Source organism: Narcine bancroftii, chromosome 4 (assembly GCF_036971445.1).
Source record: "Narcine bancroftii isolate sNarBan1 chromosome 4, sNarBan1.hap1, whole genome shotgun sequence".
Lineage (NCBI taxonomy): Eukaryota > Metazoa > Chordata > Chondrichthyes > Torpediniformes > Narcinidae > Narcine > Narcine bancroftii.
The window spans coordinates 177,335,910-177,351,690 of record NC_091472.1 but is presented as its reverse complement, the minus strand read 5'-3'; the positions used below and the strand labels follow the sequence as shown (position 1 = coordinate 177,351,690).

The following is a 15,781-nucleotide window of genomic DNA, read 5'->3' as shown; positions in this document are numbered from 1 at the left end:
GATTAGATCTATCTAATAATGCAAGTGAATTTTGGCACAGGTTCATTTTACTGTGGTCAAGGTAAAGTGTTTATAGTCGATTATTATTCAAGAAGAATGAATTATACTTTCCAGCATATTCCTTTGTGTATATGCTAGCATATAAAAACAGTAGCACAATTAAGGGGCTGCAGAGTGTAACATATGCATTTGTTGCACTCTTCTAAGTGCCATACATGTATGAATAATTTATCATACAGGGAAAGGAAAATGGATGGCTTCTTTGGTCAGCTTGGAAGGAAGAAATGGTGTATGATACTTAAAGCATCTTCATTTATCAATCATCTCTACTGAGATCGCTAATGTTCTTTATCTTTCTCATAATGATAATAACTGAATCTAATAGTAAAGTTCATTTGGGATTTGTAAATGAGTAATATCTTCTCTTAAGTAACTTTTAATCTTGTTCTAATTATGCAGATATTTTGAAGGTAAAATTTCAGTTATTATGAGATTCTCTTCAAGGCTCGCATTAGTCTGCCAATTCCTGGTTATTTATTTGTTTCTAAGCTTTGCTGAATCGCATCCACTTTGTTCACAAGCATTGCTTTGTTTGTGAAAGCCTATTGCAGAAGTATAAAGAAAAACTCCACAAATAAGACACTTGAATTTATGTTGGAAAGGATTTCCTTCATGAATAATTAACGGATGATTGGCCCTCAACATTTGTTCCAACACATGTTGCAAGAGAACCGTAAGTGAAGAGAATACAGCGTGATGTTGAGGAGGTACAAATAAAACAAGCTGTGTAGACTTCACTTCAGAAAATCTTTGTTCTACAAACATGTTAAGTTTAAAGAAGATGTTGGATCATAAAATGAAGATAATTGATATCAAAATCAGAATTTATTGTCATGAACAAGTCATGAAATTTGGTGTTTTGCTGCAGCATCTTAGTGCAAACGTTCACATTATAACCATCGTACGATGTTACGATAAAAAATAATAGTGCACAAAAAGTAAGGCAGTGTCTTTGGTTCATTAATTATTCAGGAATCTGATGGCAGCAGGGAAGAAGGTGTCCTTGTGCCATTGTGTGCTCATCTTTAGGCTCCCCAGTGATCTTTTTAAGACACCTCCTCATGCACATGTCCTCGATGAAATGAAGTCTGGAGCTTGTGATGTCACAGCTGAGTAAACAACCCTCTGGAGTATATTCTTGTCCTGAGAGTTGGCATCTCCATACCAGGCAGTGATGCAACCAGCCAGAATCCTCTCCACTGCACCTGTAGAAGTTAGCGAGAGTCTTCAGTGACATGCCGAATCTCCTCAGTCACCTCACAAAGTATAGCCGCTGGCGAGCCTTCTTTGCGATTGCATCAGCTTGGAGGCTCCGGGACAGATCAACGGAGATGTTGGCACCCAGAAATTTGAAGTTCTTGACCCTCTCCACTACTGAGCCCTCAGTAAGGACTGGGTCGTGTTCCCCAGACTGGGGAATCATCTCCTTGGTTTTACTGATGTTGAGCGCAAGATTGTTGTTGTTACACCATTCAATGAGCTGATCTATCCCCCTCCTGTACCTTCCTCATTGCCGTTTGTGATTCTGCTGAGATGTTGTTTCCAATTCGTACAGACTGTGGTCTTCCAATGAGAAAGTCGCAGTGAGGTTACCGAGGCCTAGAGATTGTAGCTTCTTGACCAGCACTGAGGGAATAATGGTATTGAAGGCTGAGCTGTAGTTGATGAAAAGCAGCTGTATTTATGAATTGCTGTTTTCGACGTGATCCAGAGCTGAGTGGAGACCCATCAATATTGCATCTTGTGTATTTTGTGTATAATTTTACTTTACATTTTAACATACAAACTTCGAACTGCAAGACCCTGCAGAGGATAGTGAGGTCAGCAGAAAAGATCACTGGGGGCTCTCTTCCTACCATGAAGGACATTACAACACTCGATGCAGGCAAAAGGCAGTAAACATTGTGAAGGACTTCACATACCCCTCAGATAAACTGTTCTCCCTTCTGCCATCTGGTAGGAGACACCGTAGCACTCTGGTTCTAACGTCCAGATTAGGCAACAGTTTTTTCCCCCAAGCCATCAGGCTCCTGAATTCCCAAAACATATGTGGATAGTGTACCATGGACTTTTACTGTATATGTCTTTAATATTTTAATGTGTTTAACTTCTATTCTAACTTATATTTATGTAACTATGCTCCAGGGTCCTGGAGAAACACTATCTCATCTTTACCATGTGAGCATGGTATGAACTATAATTAAAGATGAATTGACCTAACTTGATTTATGTTCATGACTTAATACAAATAAACATGTTAGAGACATAGCTGTCTTTAGCATTTAGTAGTGTAATTTGAAACAAACGTTGATTAATGGGAAGGAAAGGGGTACATTGAGATATGATGTTTGAGGAGTGGTGATCCTTGCAATTGATGGTATTGTGTATCAATAAATGAAGGGGTTAGCTTATGAGGAGAGATTCATCAGCCTGAAACTATACTGATTGGAGTTTATAAGTATAAGGTGGGGCTTAAATAAAATAATGAAAATAATTGACAAGATAGAAGCAGGGAGGTAGATTCCTGGGAAACCAGGGGGCATCACCTCAGGATTTGGAGTAGATATAAGACAGAGATAAGGAGGAACTGCTTCTCCCAGACAGTAATAAATCTGTTCAGTTCTCTGCCCAAGGAAGCTGTAGAAGCTGCTTCATCAAATGTTTTTAAGACACTATAGGTAGATTTTTTGAAGAATAGGTGTTTGTTGATGCATTGAATAACTAGACAACACAAAGTGGCAAACTCTGACGAATGCTTTACTGTTAAATTCAACAATACAGGTGCCCCTGGAAATGGTGTCCACCACCAGCCAAGCTCCGTCTCTTTTTTTTAAACTAATGCACTTTGCGGGCACCCGCGCATGTGCAATAGCATAATGACGAGTGCAGTGGGTGCAGACAGCCAATAGAAGTGGCTGTCTACAATAGGGGAATTAAAGGTTATGGGGAACAGGCAGTTCTGGCCTCATTGAATGGAATGATCATTGGACCAGATGGTCTGCTCCTGCTTCTTTTTCTGATGTTCTTGATATGAGATAAATAATGGAAAGATAGAGCTACTTTGGAAAACTGCCTCATTAGGGATCATAAGGGGCAGAGGATGAATGAACTCTGTATTTTTAAGTTGAAAGCACCTTTTCTTGGTGCATTAACACATAGGAATATTTAGTTCTAATGAGGTCCCCAGCAAAAATGAAATTTGTTCAAAGTGCTGTTTGAAATGGTGTTGAGAGTGTTTTCTCTAGAAACTTCTTTGGCTTGGCTTCGCGGACGAAGATTTATGGAGGGGGTAAAAAGTCCACGTCAGCTGCAGGCTCGTTTGTGGCTGACAAGTCCGATGCGGGACAGGCAGACACGATTGCAGCGGTTGCAAGGGAAAATTGGTTGGTTGGGGTTGGGTGTTGGGCTTTTCCTCCTTTGCCTTTTGTCAGTGAGGTGGGCTCTGCGGACTTCTTCAAAGGAGGTTGCTGCCCGCCAAACTGTGAGGCGCCAAGATGCACGGTTTGAGGCGTTATCAGCCCACTGGCGGTGGTCAATGTGGCAGGCACCAAGAGATTTCTTTAGGCAGTCCTTGTACCTTTTCTTTGGTGCACCTCTGTCACGGTGGCCAGTGGAGAGCTCGCCATATAACACGATCTTGGGAAGGCGATGGTCCTCCATCCTGGAGACGTGACCCATCCAGCGCAGCTGGATCTTCAGCAGCGTGGACTCGATGCTGTCGACCTCTGCCATCTCGAGTACTTCGACGTTAGGGGTGTAAGCGCTCCAATGGATGTTGAGGATGGAGCGGAGACAACGCTGGTGGAAGCGTTCTAGGAGACGTAGGTGGTGCCGGTAGAGGACCCATGATTCGGAGCCGAACAGGAGTGTGGGTATGACAACGGCTCTGTATACGCTTATCTTTGTGAGGTTTTTCAGTTGGTTGTTTTTCCAGACTCTTTTGTGTAGTCTTCCAAAGGCGCTATTTGCCTTGGCGAGTCTGTTGTCTATCTCATTGTCGATCCTTGCATCTGATGAAATGGTGCAGCCGAGATAGGTAAACTGGTTGACCGTTTTGAGTTTTGTGTGCCCGATGGAGATGTGGGGGGGCTGGTAGTCATGGTGGGGAGCTGGCTGATGGAGGACCTCAGTTTTCTTCAGGCTGACTTCCAGGCCAAACATTTTGGCAGTTTCCGCAAAGCAGGACGTCAAGCGCTGAAGAGCTGGCTCTGAATGGGCAACTAAAGCGGCATCATCTGCAAGGAGTAGTTCACGGACAAGTTTCTCTTGTGTCTTGGTGTGAGCTTGCAGGCGCTTGAAGAGACTGCCATCCGTGCGGTACCGGATGTAAACAGCGTCTTCATTGTTGGGGTCTTTCATGGCTTGGTTCAGCATCATGCTGAAGAAGATTGAAAAGAGGGTTGGTGCGAGAACACAGCCTTGCTTCACGCCATTGTTAATGGAGAAGGGTTCAGAGAGCTCATTGCTGTATCTGACCCGACCTTGTTGGTTTTCGTGCAGTTGGATAATCATGTTGAGGAACTTTGGGGGACATCCGATGCGCTCTAGTATTTGCCAAAGCCCTTTCCTGCTCACGGTGTCGAAGGCTTTGGTGAGGTCAACAAAGGTGATGTAGAGTCCTTTGTTTTGTTCTCTGCACTTTTCTTGGAGCTGTCTGAGGGCAAAGACCATGTCAGTGGTTCCTCTGTTTGCGCGAAAGCCGCACTGTGATTCTGGGAGAATATTCTCGGCGACACTAGGTATTATTCTATTTAGTAGAATCCTAGCGAAGATTTTGCCTGCAATGGAGAGCAACGTGATTCCCCTGTAGTTTGAGCAGTCTGATTTCTCGCCTTTGTTTTTGTACAGGGTGATGATGGTGGCATCATGAAGATCCTGAGGCAGTTTCCCTTGGTCCCAACAAAGCTTGAAAAACTCATGCAGTTTGGCATGCAGAGTTTTGCCGCCAGCCTTCCAGACTTCTGGGGGGATTCCATCCATACCTGCTGCTTTGCCACTTTTCAGTTGTTCGATTGCCTTATATGTCTCATCCAGGGTGGGAACCTCATCCAGCTCTAGCCTTAGGGGCTGTTGAGGGAGCTGGAGCAGGGCGGAATCTTGGACTGAGCGGTTGGCACTGAAAAGAGATTGGAAGTGTTCTGACCATCGGTTGAGGATGGAGATCTTGTCGCTGAGGAGGACTTTGCCGTCTGAGCTGCGCAGCGGGCTTTGGACTTGGGGTGAGGGGCCGTACACAGCCTTTAGAGCCTCGTAGAAACCCCTGAAGTCGCCAATGTCCGCGCTGAGCTGGGTTCGTTTGGCGAGGCTAGTCCACCACTCATTTTGGATCTCCCGGAGTTTGCGCTGAAGATGGCTACATGCGCGACGGAAGGCTTGTTTCTTCTCTGGACAGGACGGCTTTGTAAGGTGAGCCTGGTGGGCAGCTCGCTTCTTTGCCAGCAGCTCCTGGATTTCCTGGCTGTTTTCGTCAAACCAGTCCTTGTTTTTCCTGGAGGAGAAGCCCAGTACCTCTTCAGTGGATTGCAGTATGGTAGTCTTCAACTGATCCCAGAGGGTTTCAGGGGACGGGTCCGTGAGGCGGGTTGCAACGTCGAGCTTTGCTTTGAGGTTTGCCTGGAAGTTTCCTCTCGCTTCGTCTGACTGCAGGTTTCCAACATTGAACCTCTTTCTGGGGGCTTTATTGTTCCTGGGCTTTCGCTTGAAGTGAAGGTTGAGCTTGCAGCGAACCAGCCGGTGGTCAGTGTGGCATTCCGCGCTAGGCATGACCCTGGTGTGGAGCACATCTTGTTTGTCACTTTCTCGCACCAGGATGTAGTCCAGGAGGTGCCAGTGTTTGGATCGGGGATGCATCCAGGTGGTCTTAAGGCTGTCCCTCTGCTGAAAAAGGGTGTTTGTAATGACAAGTCGCTGTTCTGCGCAGAGCTCCAACAGGAGGCGCCCATTGTCGTTGCACTTGCCGACGCCATGCTTGCCCAGGATTCCTGGCCAGGTTTCTGAGTCTTTGCCGACAACCTTGCACATGAACAACCTTGTCGGCTGTAGGGGTACGTTGGATGAGGTTGCGCAGGTCGGTGTAGAACTTGTTCTTTTCTGCTGGTTCCGCCTGGAGGGTTGGAGCATAGACACTGATGAGGGTGATGTGACGCTTGTTTTGAAGTGGGAGTCGCATGGACATGATTCGGTCCGAGAGGCCTGTCGGAAGGTTTTCGAGTTTGGAGGCAATGAAGCTCTTGACCATGAAGCCTACACCAGATAGGCGTCGTTCATCCGAAGGCTTGCCAGACCAGTAGAGTGTGTAGCCCGCGCCGCGTTCTTGGAGGCTGCCTACATCTGCCAGGCGGACTTCACTGAGAGCGGCTATGTCGATGTCAAGTCTGAGGAGTTCATGTGCAATGAGGGCAGACCGACGTTCAGGTCGGTGGCTGTCAGCCTTGTCTAGCATGGTTCTGATGTTCCAGCATGCTAGCTTGAGTTTGTGAGCATCTTTTGAGCGGGAGGACGTGGAGGGGGAGGACGTGGAGGGGGAGGACGTGGAGGGGGAGGACGTGGAGGGGGAGGACGTGGACCTGTCCTCGGGCCTGCGCAAAGGAGCTTTTAGGTGGAGTGCAGTGCGCGCAGTACTGGCCCCACCCTTTACACCCATGGTTCGTGTGCCGTGGCCAAGCAAGCTGGGACGTGGCAGCGAGGTCCTTGGGTCGTAGGTTTTATATCGGAGTGGCCTTCTCCTATGCAGGTTTCTTACCCGGGCTGGAGGGGCCTGCCTCCCCTCCTAGGTCGGTCCATACTGCCCGGACCGGGGCCGAGGCCGCCGCAGTTCACCCTGTGCCTGGATTGGGGCCGCCGCCTCCCACTCTCTGCCCGGATCGGGGCCTTCGCCTGCCCCACTCGACCGAGGCCGGGGCCGCCGTCTCCCCCTTGCTCCTGCCCGGATCGGGGCCGCCGCCGTCTACCCTTCGCCCGGACCGGGGCCGGGGCCGCTGCTGCTCTCCCTGTGCCCGGACTGGGGCCGCCGCCTCCCACTCCCTGTCCGGACCGGGGCCTCCGCCTGCCTCACTCGACCGAGGCCGGGGCCGCCGTCTCCCCCTTGCTCCTGCCTGTATCGGGGCCGCCGCCGTCTACCCTTCGCCCGGACCGGGGCCGGGGCCGCTGCTGCTCTCCCTGTGCCTGGACTGGGGCCGCCGCCTCCAACTCTCTGCCCGTATCGGGGCCTCCACCTGCCTCACACGACCGAGGCCGGGGCCACCGTCTCCCCCTTGCTCCTGCCCATATCGGGGCCGCCGCCGTCTACCCTTCGCCCGGACCGGGGCCGGGGCCGCTGCTGCTCTCCCTGTGCCTGGACTGGGGCCGCCGCCTCCCACTCCCTGCCCGGACCGGGGCCTCCGCCTGCCTCACACTCTGGTATCCACTGTCTGCAGTATCCCACCATGCCCAGGAAAGAAACTTACAGTAAAATAAAATGTGCACAATCCCCGATAAGATTTCACTAGATATAACATGTTAGCATTTTCAGCTGTCATGATGGCAAGTCATATATGTTAGTCATATGCATGCAGGAGGATTTGAGTATGATTAGAGATGCCTATCTCCAACTACATGCTACAATATTGAATCTTGAATATTGTGTCAATGCACAGGCAATGCCAATTTTATCCACAAAGCAAAAACTTTTCTGAAATAAATAATCCCTATGGCATAAGTGCTCTGTGATTAGTAAGGGATTGCTTAAGGTGGTATGTGAGTGGGAAGGGAAGGTTGAGAATCACTGCTGTAGACCCAATTGTTACTGAAATATTTTGCTTGAGAAAAAATGTTGTTGGCCTATTTCCTTTGGAGTTGTGAAACCGTGCACATAACAAGTCAATGAGGTACAATTAAAACAGTGGTTTACAAACTTCTTCTTTCCACTCACATGCCATATTAAGCAATCCCTTACTAATCACAGAGCACCTATGGCATAGGGAATACTTAAAGTGGTATGTGAATGGAAAGAAAAAAGTCGAGAACCACTGTTTTAGAGGAAACCGGAGCACCCTGAGGAAATCTACGCAGATACGAAGAGAACGTACAAACTCCTTATGGACAGCGCCGCATTTGAACCTGAGTCACTGGTGCTACAATCATATGGTGCCACTACGCTAACTGTAACTTGTAAACACCTAGAAATTCTGTGGGGCTCGGAAAGGCATATTAAACAGTCATGTTCCGTGGAACCATTATCACAAAATATTAATTTTTTTTCTAATTAAGAAAATATTAGACATACTGCACGGTAACAGGCCCTTCCAGCCCAGACACCCACCCCCCAAATATGCCAATTAACCCCGTATGTTTTGAATGGTGGGAGGAATCTGGAATACCAGGAGGAAACATGCAGTTTCAGGGAGAATGTACAAACTCTTTACAGACACTGCCAAAGTCGAACCCGGGTTGCTGGGACTATAATAGGTCTGTGCAAACTACTGTGCTAACCATGCTGCCCAATTACACCAAATCAACCTACAACCCCGAACATTTTAGAGGATGAGAGGAAACCAGAGCACTCTGAGGTAATCTACGCAGACACGGAAGAACGTACAAACTCCTTACGGACAGTGCCGCATTTGAACCTGGGTCACTGGTTCTACAGTCACATTGTGCTAACCACTACGCTAACCGTGTCGCGGAAGGCACACGCACAAATGAACGCTGTGGTAGTGATATCTGAACGTGCTTTCATGCATATGCACATGCCTCAATGTCAATGTGGGCCTGTTCCATAATTGCATGGAGGATCTAGAAACAAAAGCATGAACTTTGAGATAAACTCAATAACAATGCAAGGCTGCTGAATCAATGTACGTACCCACACAAAAAAAAATCTTCTTAATAAGCTAAGCAAAAGGGTGTATATAACTGGTCTCTCATCTTTGGCTTGGCTTCACGGACGAAGATTTATGGAGGGGTAAATGTCCACGTCAGCTGCAGGCTCGTTTGTGGCTGACAAGTCCGATGCGGGACAGGCAGACACGGTTGCAGCGGTTGCAGGGGAAAATTTGTTGGTTGGGGTTGGGTGTTGGGTTTTTCCTCCTATGTCTTTTGTCAGTGAGGTGGGCTCATATCTTTGAATGAAATTATGTCAGTTATTTATTCTTTCTTACCATGCAACTAGTTTTGTTCGGTGGCTGTACCTACTGTAAACTAATTTAAAATATCTTGAGTTTTTCACATGGGATTCTTCACATTTTCATTATTAAAGATCCTTATCCCATGTGTCTTATGTCTGCATTGCATTTGATTCACGGCTCAGAGGTGATGCACTGTGTTCTCCATACACCCCCAGCTATTTAAATAAATTTCCCGAGTGACCTTACAGTATTGATTAATGGTGTATTTTGTTGATTCCAAGATGGTCCTGCAGATTTTTACTCATAGAATTCTGCAGCTTTATTTTGAAGTGTTCTGATATTTGAATACAGAATTCAGTTTTGCAGGTTTCTAAAAGGCTTTTTGTTAAAAACTTATTGTCTGGACTGTTGTTTTACTGTGTTTTAGGACTGCAAGGCCACAAGTGGAGTTATGACTCTCACAAGTATTCTCTCCAGAGAGAAGATCTTAAAACTATACAATAAATCATGTCAGGCATTCAAATTATGATTTATAGCATTTTTATGAAGTAGAATATTACAGTCATATGAATGGTTAATTTTGATCGGTTTCATATCTATTGAATGGCTTGTGGTTAGGATTGCTACAAACTAATTGCACTGATTTACAATGACATTTAATTCCATTATTTTCCTGAACTGTGTTAGAGGACTTCATAAACCTGGGTCTAGATGAAATTACACATAATCAAAACTCTATATTTGCTACATTTATTCAATTGCTAGAATTCTTTAGTTCACCAATGATAGTAAGAAAAGTAACATAAATTTGATTAGCAACTTACTGTAAACAAAATTTACTGTTTTGCAAATGTTGCTTGATCTATTCTCTCTCCTAAACATTTATTCTAACATATTGAATCTACAGTAAGCCTATTTGCAACTGCAATATGTAGCATAATGGTTCATATATTATAATATAGATCATGAAACCACTTTACTAATGCCTCTTAGATCAATACTTTGTGTTTTTAATTTAATTAATACATTAATGAAGACATCCATATGTTACTAACGCCTTGAAAGCTTTTGTATCGTATTTCGAACATTGAACCCTTCTGGCTCAATTAAATATAGAATGTATGTGGATTACAAATTTCACATGTTTGAGTTGGGAACAAAATAACTTAGTAACAATAATCTTCGATATTGAAAAAGAAATGTTTGAGTAGTCTTCAGATTCTTAAATCTAAAATTGAAAAGATCTTTTGGTACTCAAATAAAATCAATTGGATCTTTCAAGGGAGAAGGGAAGAGAGAGAGAGAGAGAGAGAGAGAATCCATCATAATGGTTCACTGTCCTCTGCAATCTTGCAGGATTTTTACAATGTCAGCAAAAAAAGAAATGTCAAAGCACCTCCAATTCATTGCTACATGATTGGAAAACAAGATTTGTAAAGATGGTTACTTGATTACTAGCATAGACATAGTGGACCCAAGGGTTAGTTTCTATGGTATATGAATGTTGCCCAGACACCAAATTGCACAACATTTCATTTTTCAGAATTATGTCATTGGAAATGTGAACAGAAAGCCTATAACAATTCCTTCTGCATTGTTATTTCTCAATCCAGATATTTAATGTGATACATCAGGAGCATAAGACATCCTTGTTTTTTTTTGTGTGTCAGAGCCACATGGGATGTCATCATTCCCAATGGAAAGCTCCTTTTAGAAGATATTGGACCAAGGTGTCCTGGCAGCAATCTCCTGGGATGACTAGGTCTCAACAGCACAACATCAAAGTGCCAAGCAGGTCAATGACTTAATTTCATACTTTGGGGATGCTATGGTCTCCCTTACTCCTCCATACCTGATCTTCATGCAATCCCCAGTGATTACCAAAAGTCACTGATCTTCCACCCCACAATTGTTTTAGTCCAAGGCTCCGACCCTCTCCACAACCATCAGTCGCCCTGATTTTCTACCCAATGCCTGAACCAGCATCTTTTGCTGCTAGTCGTCTGATTACCTCCTCCCAACCTCATATCCCAACCAAAATTCACCTCATATTGTGATATTCCTTTATACAAAACAACTTTTTATCAGTGCTGGTGTCCCATGTTTTTAATCTCTTCCTGTTCATGGCATTTACGAGCTGTGGACACCGACACTCCTACCTGCCCTGACAATTAACCTCTGCACAGAACCATTCGGAAGTGTAGCTGCTGGTCACCTCAAATCAGATTCAGAACAGAGAAACCAGATGGCACATATTTGATCATTGTTGCAGATGGCCTCGGTTTTCTCTCAAATAGGACAATAAATGTATCATCCACAGAAGACCCTATTGTATCAGCCTATGGAATAGGATTGTGAGGTTTTTTTTAGACCGCTCCTTCTAACAGCTTAGAAGTCATTTTCAATTGCATCACTTCTTATTGCGCAGATGGGGTTTATTAGGAGGCAGTGAAGGTTATGAATAAATACGTCTGGAGGAGTAATAAATAGAAAATTGCTAATAAAACATAGATGCAAGAAATGCAGCTCAGGCAGCAGCTATAGAGAGAAAATGGACTCAACAGAGGAATTACTTAGTTCACGTTCTCAGCCACACTGGACCATGAAAGATTATTGTAATCCCCATCATCTCCAGATATTGTTGAATTACTGGCACACTTGCAGGCTCATTTAAGACAGCACAGTACCTTAAGAATAGTCTTAAATAAGTGTGATACAATTACTGCCATTATTACATTTTAGCCATCGTGGAATTATTCATGATCTTGAAGAAGGAATTCTGCATTATGAAGCAATTATGAATAATATTCCCCATTATCTGTACAATACCTTGACATTTCAACTTGATTTTTCCTCATCAGAGGCTGAATACCAAACAGCTCTTTCCACTGACCACTCTTAAAAATCTAATGTCCCACTGAAGAAAATAATTATTTAGAATCAGAACAAAACAAATAAGTTGAACTACTCAATGAGTTCATAAGCCCACTTAATAGAGTCGTAACGATATATAACATAGAATTGAGGCAACTTGCTGGGAGGTAGGGAAGATCCAAAATGAATACTTTGCTTCAGTGCTAATGGCAGAGGTTAAAGGTAAAGGTTCCATTATTGTCACCTAATACTAGAATGTAACATTCATGAAATTCTTTTAACTTTTGTCTACCGTAAGGCAGACAGAGAGTTTCCACTTTGTCCAGTGCCTCTTCTAGAAATCTACAGCACCTAGTGTTCCTAGACAGTCTCCCCTCCATGTACTTACCAGGTCTGAGCCTGTTTAGCTTCCAAAACCAGACAATCTCAGGCGTATTCAGGCTAATAGGGTTCTGAGAGGTTTCTTAAGGTTATAGGTGAGTGGAAAAAATGTTGAGAACCACTGGTGTAGAACGTTGTCATAGGTTACAACAGGATATAGACAGGAAGCAGAATTATGTGGAAAAATGTCAGATGGAGTTCAATCCAGTTAAGTGTGAAGTGATGTACTTTGGAGATCAAACTTGAAGGCAGAATACATGGTTAATGGCAGGATTCTTAACAGTGTGGAAGAGCACAGGGACCATGGGGTCTGAATGTATGCCTCTCTCAAGATTGCTGCACAGGTTGATAGGGTTGTTAAATGGCTTTTGGTTCACTGGTCTTCATTAGTTGTGAAATTGAGTTCAAGAGTCGTGAAGTACTGTTGCAGCTCTATAAAACTCTGGTTTAGCAACACTTTGAATATTGTGTACAATTCTCATCACCTCATTACAGCAAGGTTTCTTTGGAGTGAAGAAATATGAGAGGTGACTTAATCGAGGTTAATAACATTATGAGAGGCATAGATAGGGTGAACAGCAAACATCTTTTTTCCCAGGGCAAGAATAGCAAACACTAAAAGACATCTGTTCAAAATGAGAGAAGGAAATAAGTTTTTTTACAGAGAGTAGTGGATGCTTGGACTGCATTGCCAGGGCTGGTAGTGGAGGCTGATACAATAGGGACATTTAAAAGACTCTCAGACAGGCACCTGGAAACAAGAAAAATAGAGTGTAATGGGTGTGAGGTAGGGAAGGTTTAGTTTGATGAATATGTTTCTATTAATTGGCACAACATTGTGGGCCAAAGGGCCTTTAATGTGCTGTCATGTTCTACATTTAATTCAATGAAACAAGCCTTTCAGTCCAACTCATTCTTGAGGTAGTCCCATTTGTCTGCATTTGGCTCATATCCCTTTAAACCTTTCCTTGTACCTATCTAAATGTCTTAAGAAACATTATAATTGTACCTGCCTTTATCACTTCCTCTGCTAGTTCATTGTGATTTTACAAACCTCTGTAAAGTCACCCCTCATCCTCTTTTACTCCAAGGAAAACAGTCCTGGCTTATTCTGTCTCTCCTTCTAACTCAACCCCTCCAGTACTAGCACCATCCTTGTGAATCTTTTCTGAACAGTCTCTAGCTTAATCATATCCTTTCAATTGAATGACGATCAGAATTGCATGCATTATTCCAGCTGCAGTCACACAACATTTGTGCACTCTAACACGATATCCCAGCTTATAACTTCAGCGGCCACTCCAATGAAAGCAAGTGTGCTGTACACCTTCGTTCCTACCTTCTACACCCATATTGCCACTTGCAAGAAAATATTTATCTGTATCGATTGGTCTCTCATATGCATCTTGAAGAAGGATTTAAATTCCATCAACAATTGGTTGGCGCACTTTCATATTTCTAGATCCTGTTGTAGCCTTGGATAACATTGGTCAATCTTGGTGTCATTGGAAAGTTTACTTATCATGCTGGTGACATTCTCATCCAAACCATTAGTACATGTGATAAACAACAATGGAGCCACCACCCTTCCTGGTGGCACACCACTGGCCATTGCCCTCCAATCTGAAAGACAACCTTTCACTACCACCTTCTGACTCCTACTATAAAGAAGCCAGTTTTGTATCCAATTGGCAAGTTTGCCCTAATCCCATGTGATCTAACCTTCCAAACTATCCTAACACACAGGACCTTGTCAAAATCCATGTATATTACAACTACCTTCCTCCTGTCTTCATCACTCCTTTTGGTTATCTCTTCAAAAAACTCAATAAACAAATTCCTAAGACACGATTTTCCATGCACAAATCCATGCTATCCCTAATCAGTCCTTGCCTTTCCACATACAAATAGACCCTGTCTCTCACAATCTCTTGTATTAGTGTTTGGCTCACTGGCCTGTAGTTGCATGGCTTGTCCTTTCTGGCCCTTCTTTAATAAAGACACAACATTAACCACCCTCTTGTCCTCTGGTAACTCACCCATGGCTAAAGAAAATATATCTTTCCCAGGACCCCTGCAATTGCTTCCTCAGTTTCCAATAATGCCCATGAATAAACTTGATCAGGCTTTATCCACTTTTGTGTAACTCAATACTGCCAACACCATGGAGATAAATCCAACCCTAAACAAGTATTCTTTACCAAGCAATGACCTTCAGATTATTAACATGGGAAGGCTTAAAGTATAGCCCACTGTTTGAATGATTTTTTTAAAACTGCAAATGTTGAAAATATGAAATAAACAGAAAATCATCAATCCCATCAATGGATCAGATCTAACAAAGGGTCTTTATAAATAAACTCAGTTTATTTTGCAAATTATATTCATTTACATGGCATTTTTCTTATGCTTTGCAGGGACAATGCACAAACACTCCCATGCATTCAGCTGATTTACCTTGGTTAAGTCAAGGTTTCCTGACAGATAAATCTATTTAAGTGACTTCACATGGCATGAGCTGCACAAATGAGCAACAATTTTAAAGCAGAATATTTGGTTGCAAAAGAAACTCCGAAACGATAAATCCAGTCACTGGTTGTGTCTCGTAATTTTTATAGTTTTCAATATAGGCTTGGAAACCCGACAACTCCGCCACCGTTCTTTCCGTCCAGCTGCCATCTGGCTCTAGGAGGCTGGCTCTCTTTTTAGCTTAGAGATACAGATGTCCTCTGAAAATGCCCATGCTGAGTGTGTGCTCATGGTGAGCTGTGACGTACCATGACTCTGGAGTAGCAAGCTAAGGTGCAGGTTGCCTGAGAGCTGGAGACCACAGGTTGGATCCTGAGAGGGGGCAGGATTCTCGGTTCCTAAACTGCCAACAAGACTTTCACGGTACCATGGAATGGTGTGAGCAGTTGTTGTTGGCTAGATTGCGTGACAGCCAATCATGGCCTTTAGCCACCTGCCGAGGTTGGCAAGTAAACCCTGGAGCACAGCTGACTGCTCCTTGATAGCACCACCGGTGTCCTGCAGAGCACCAATCTGTTGTCCCTGCTGCTGATTCCGGACTAGCAGAACTCTAGAGTGCCTCACTGAAGGCTAATACAAGCTCCTTCAGCCACCATGTTACCTCAGAATTGCCATTGCTTCAGCCAGAAGGCCTAATTTGTTCCAAAGTGGAAGCAAAGTTCTCCTGGCTCTGCATTGTCTTCTAAGTTAATGTGGATATCAATTCCTTAATCCTCCTCATCAGAACACTGTTGTAAGTATTCTAGATTACCTAGCATAGAAGCTGTTGAATATTTCATTCTCCTGGGTGCGCTCTTTTTTCCAAGGCAATGCCGCTGACTGGACTCAACCTC

The 15,781-nt window shown here is 44.1% G+C and overlaps 1 protein-coding gene across 2 annotated transcripts in view; it reads left to right on the top strand.

Moving 5' to 3' along the window:
• fbxw8 (F-box and WD repeat domain containing 8) overlaps positions 1-15,781 on the top strand; it is a 205,994-nt gene that overhangs the window by 150,675 nt on the left and 39,538 nt on the right. The gene's annotated exons all lie outside the window — the stretch shown is intronic.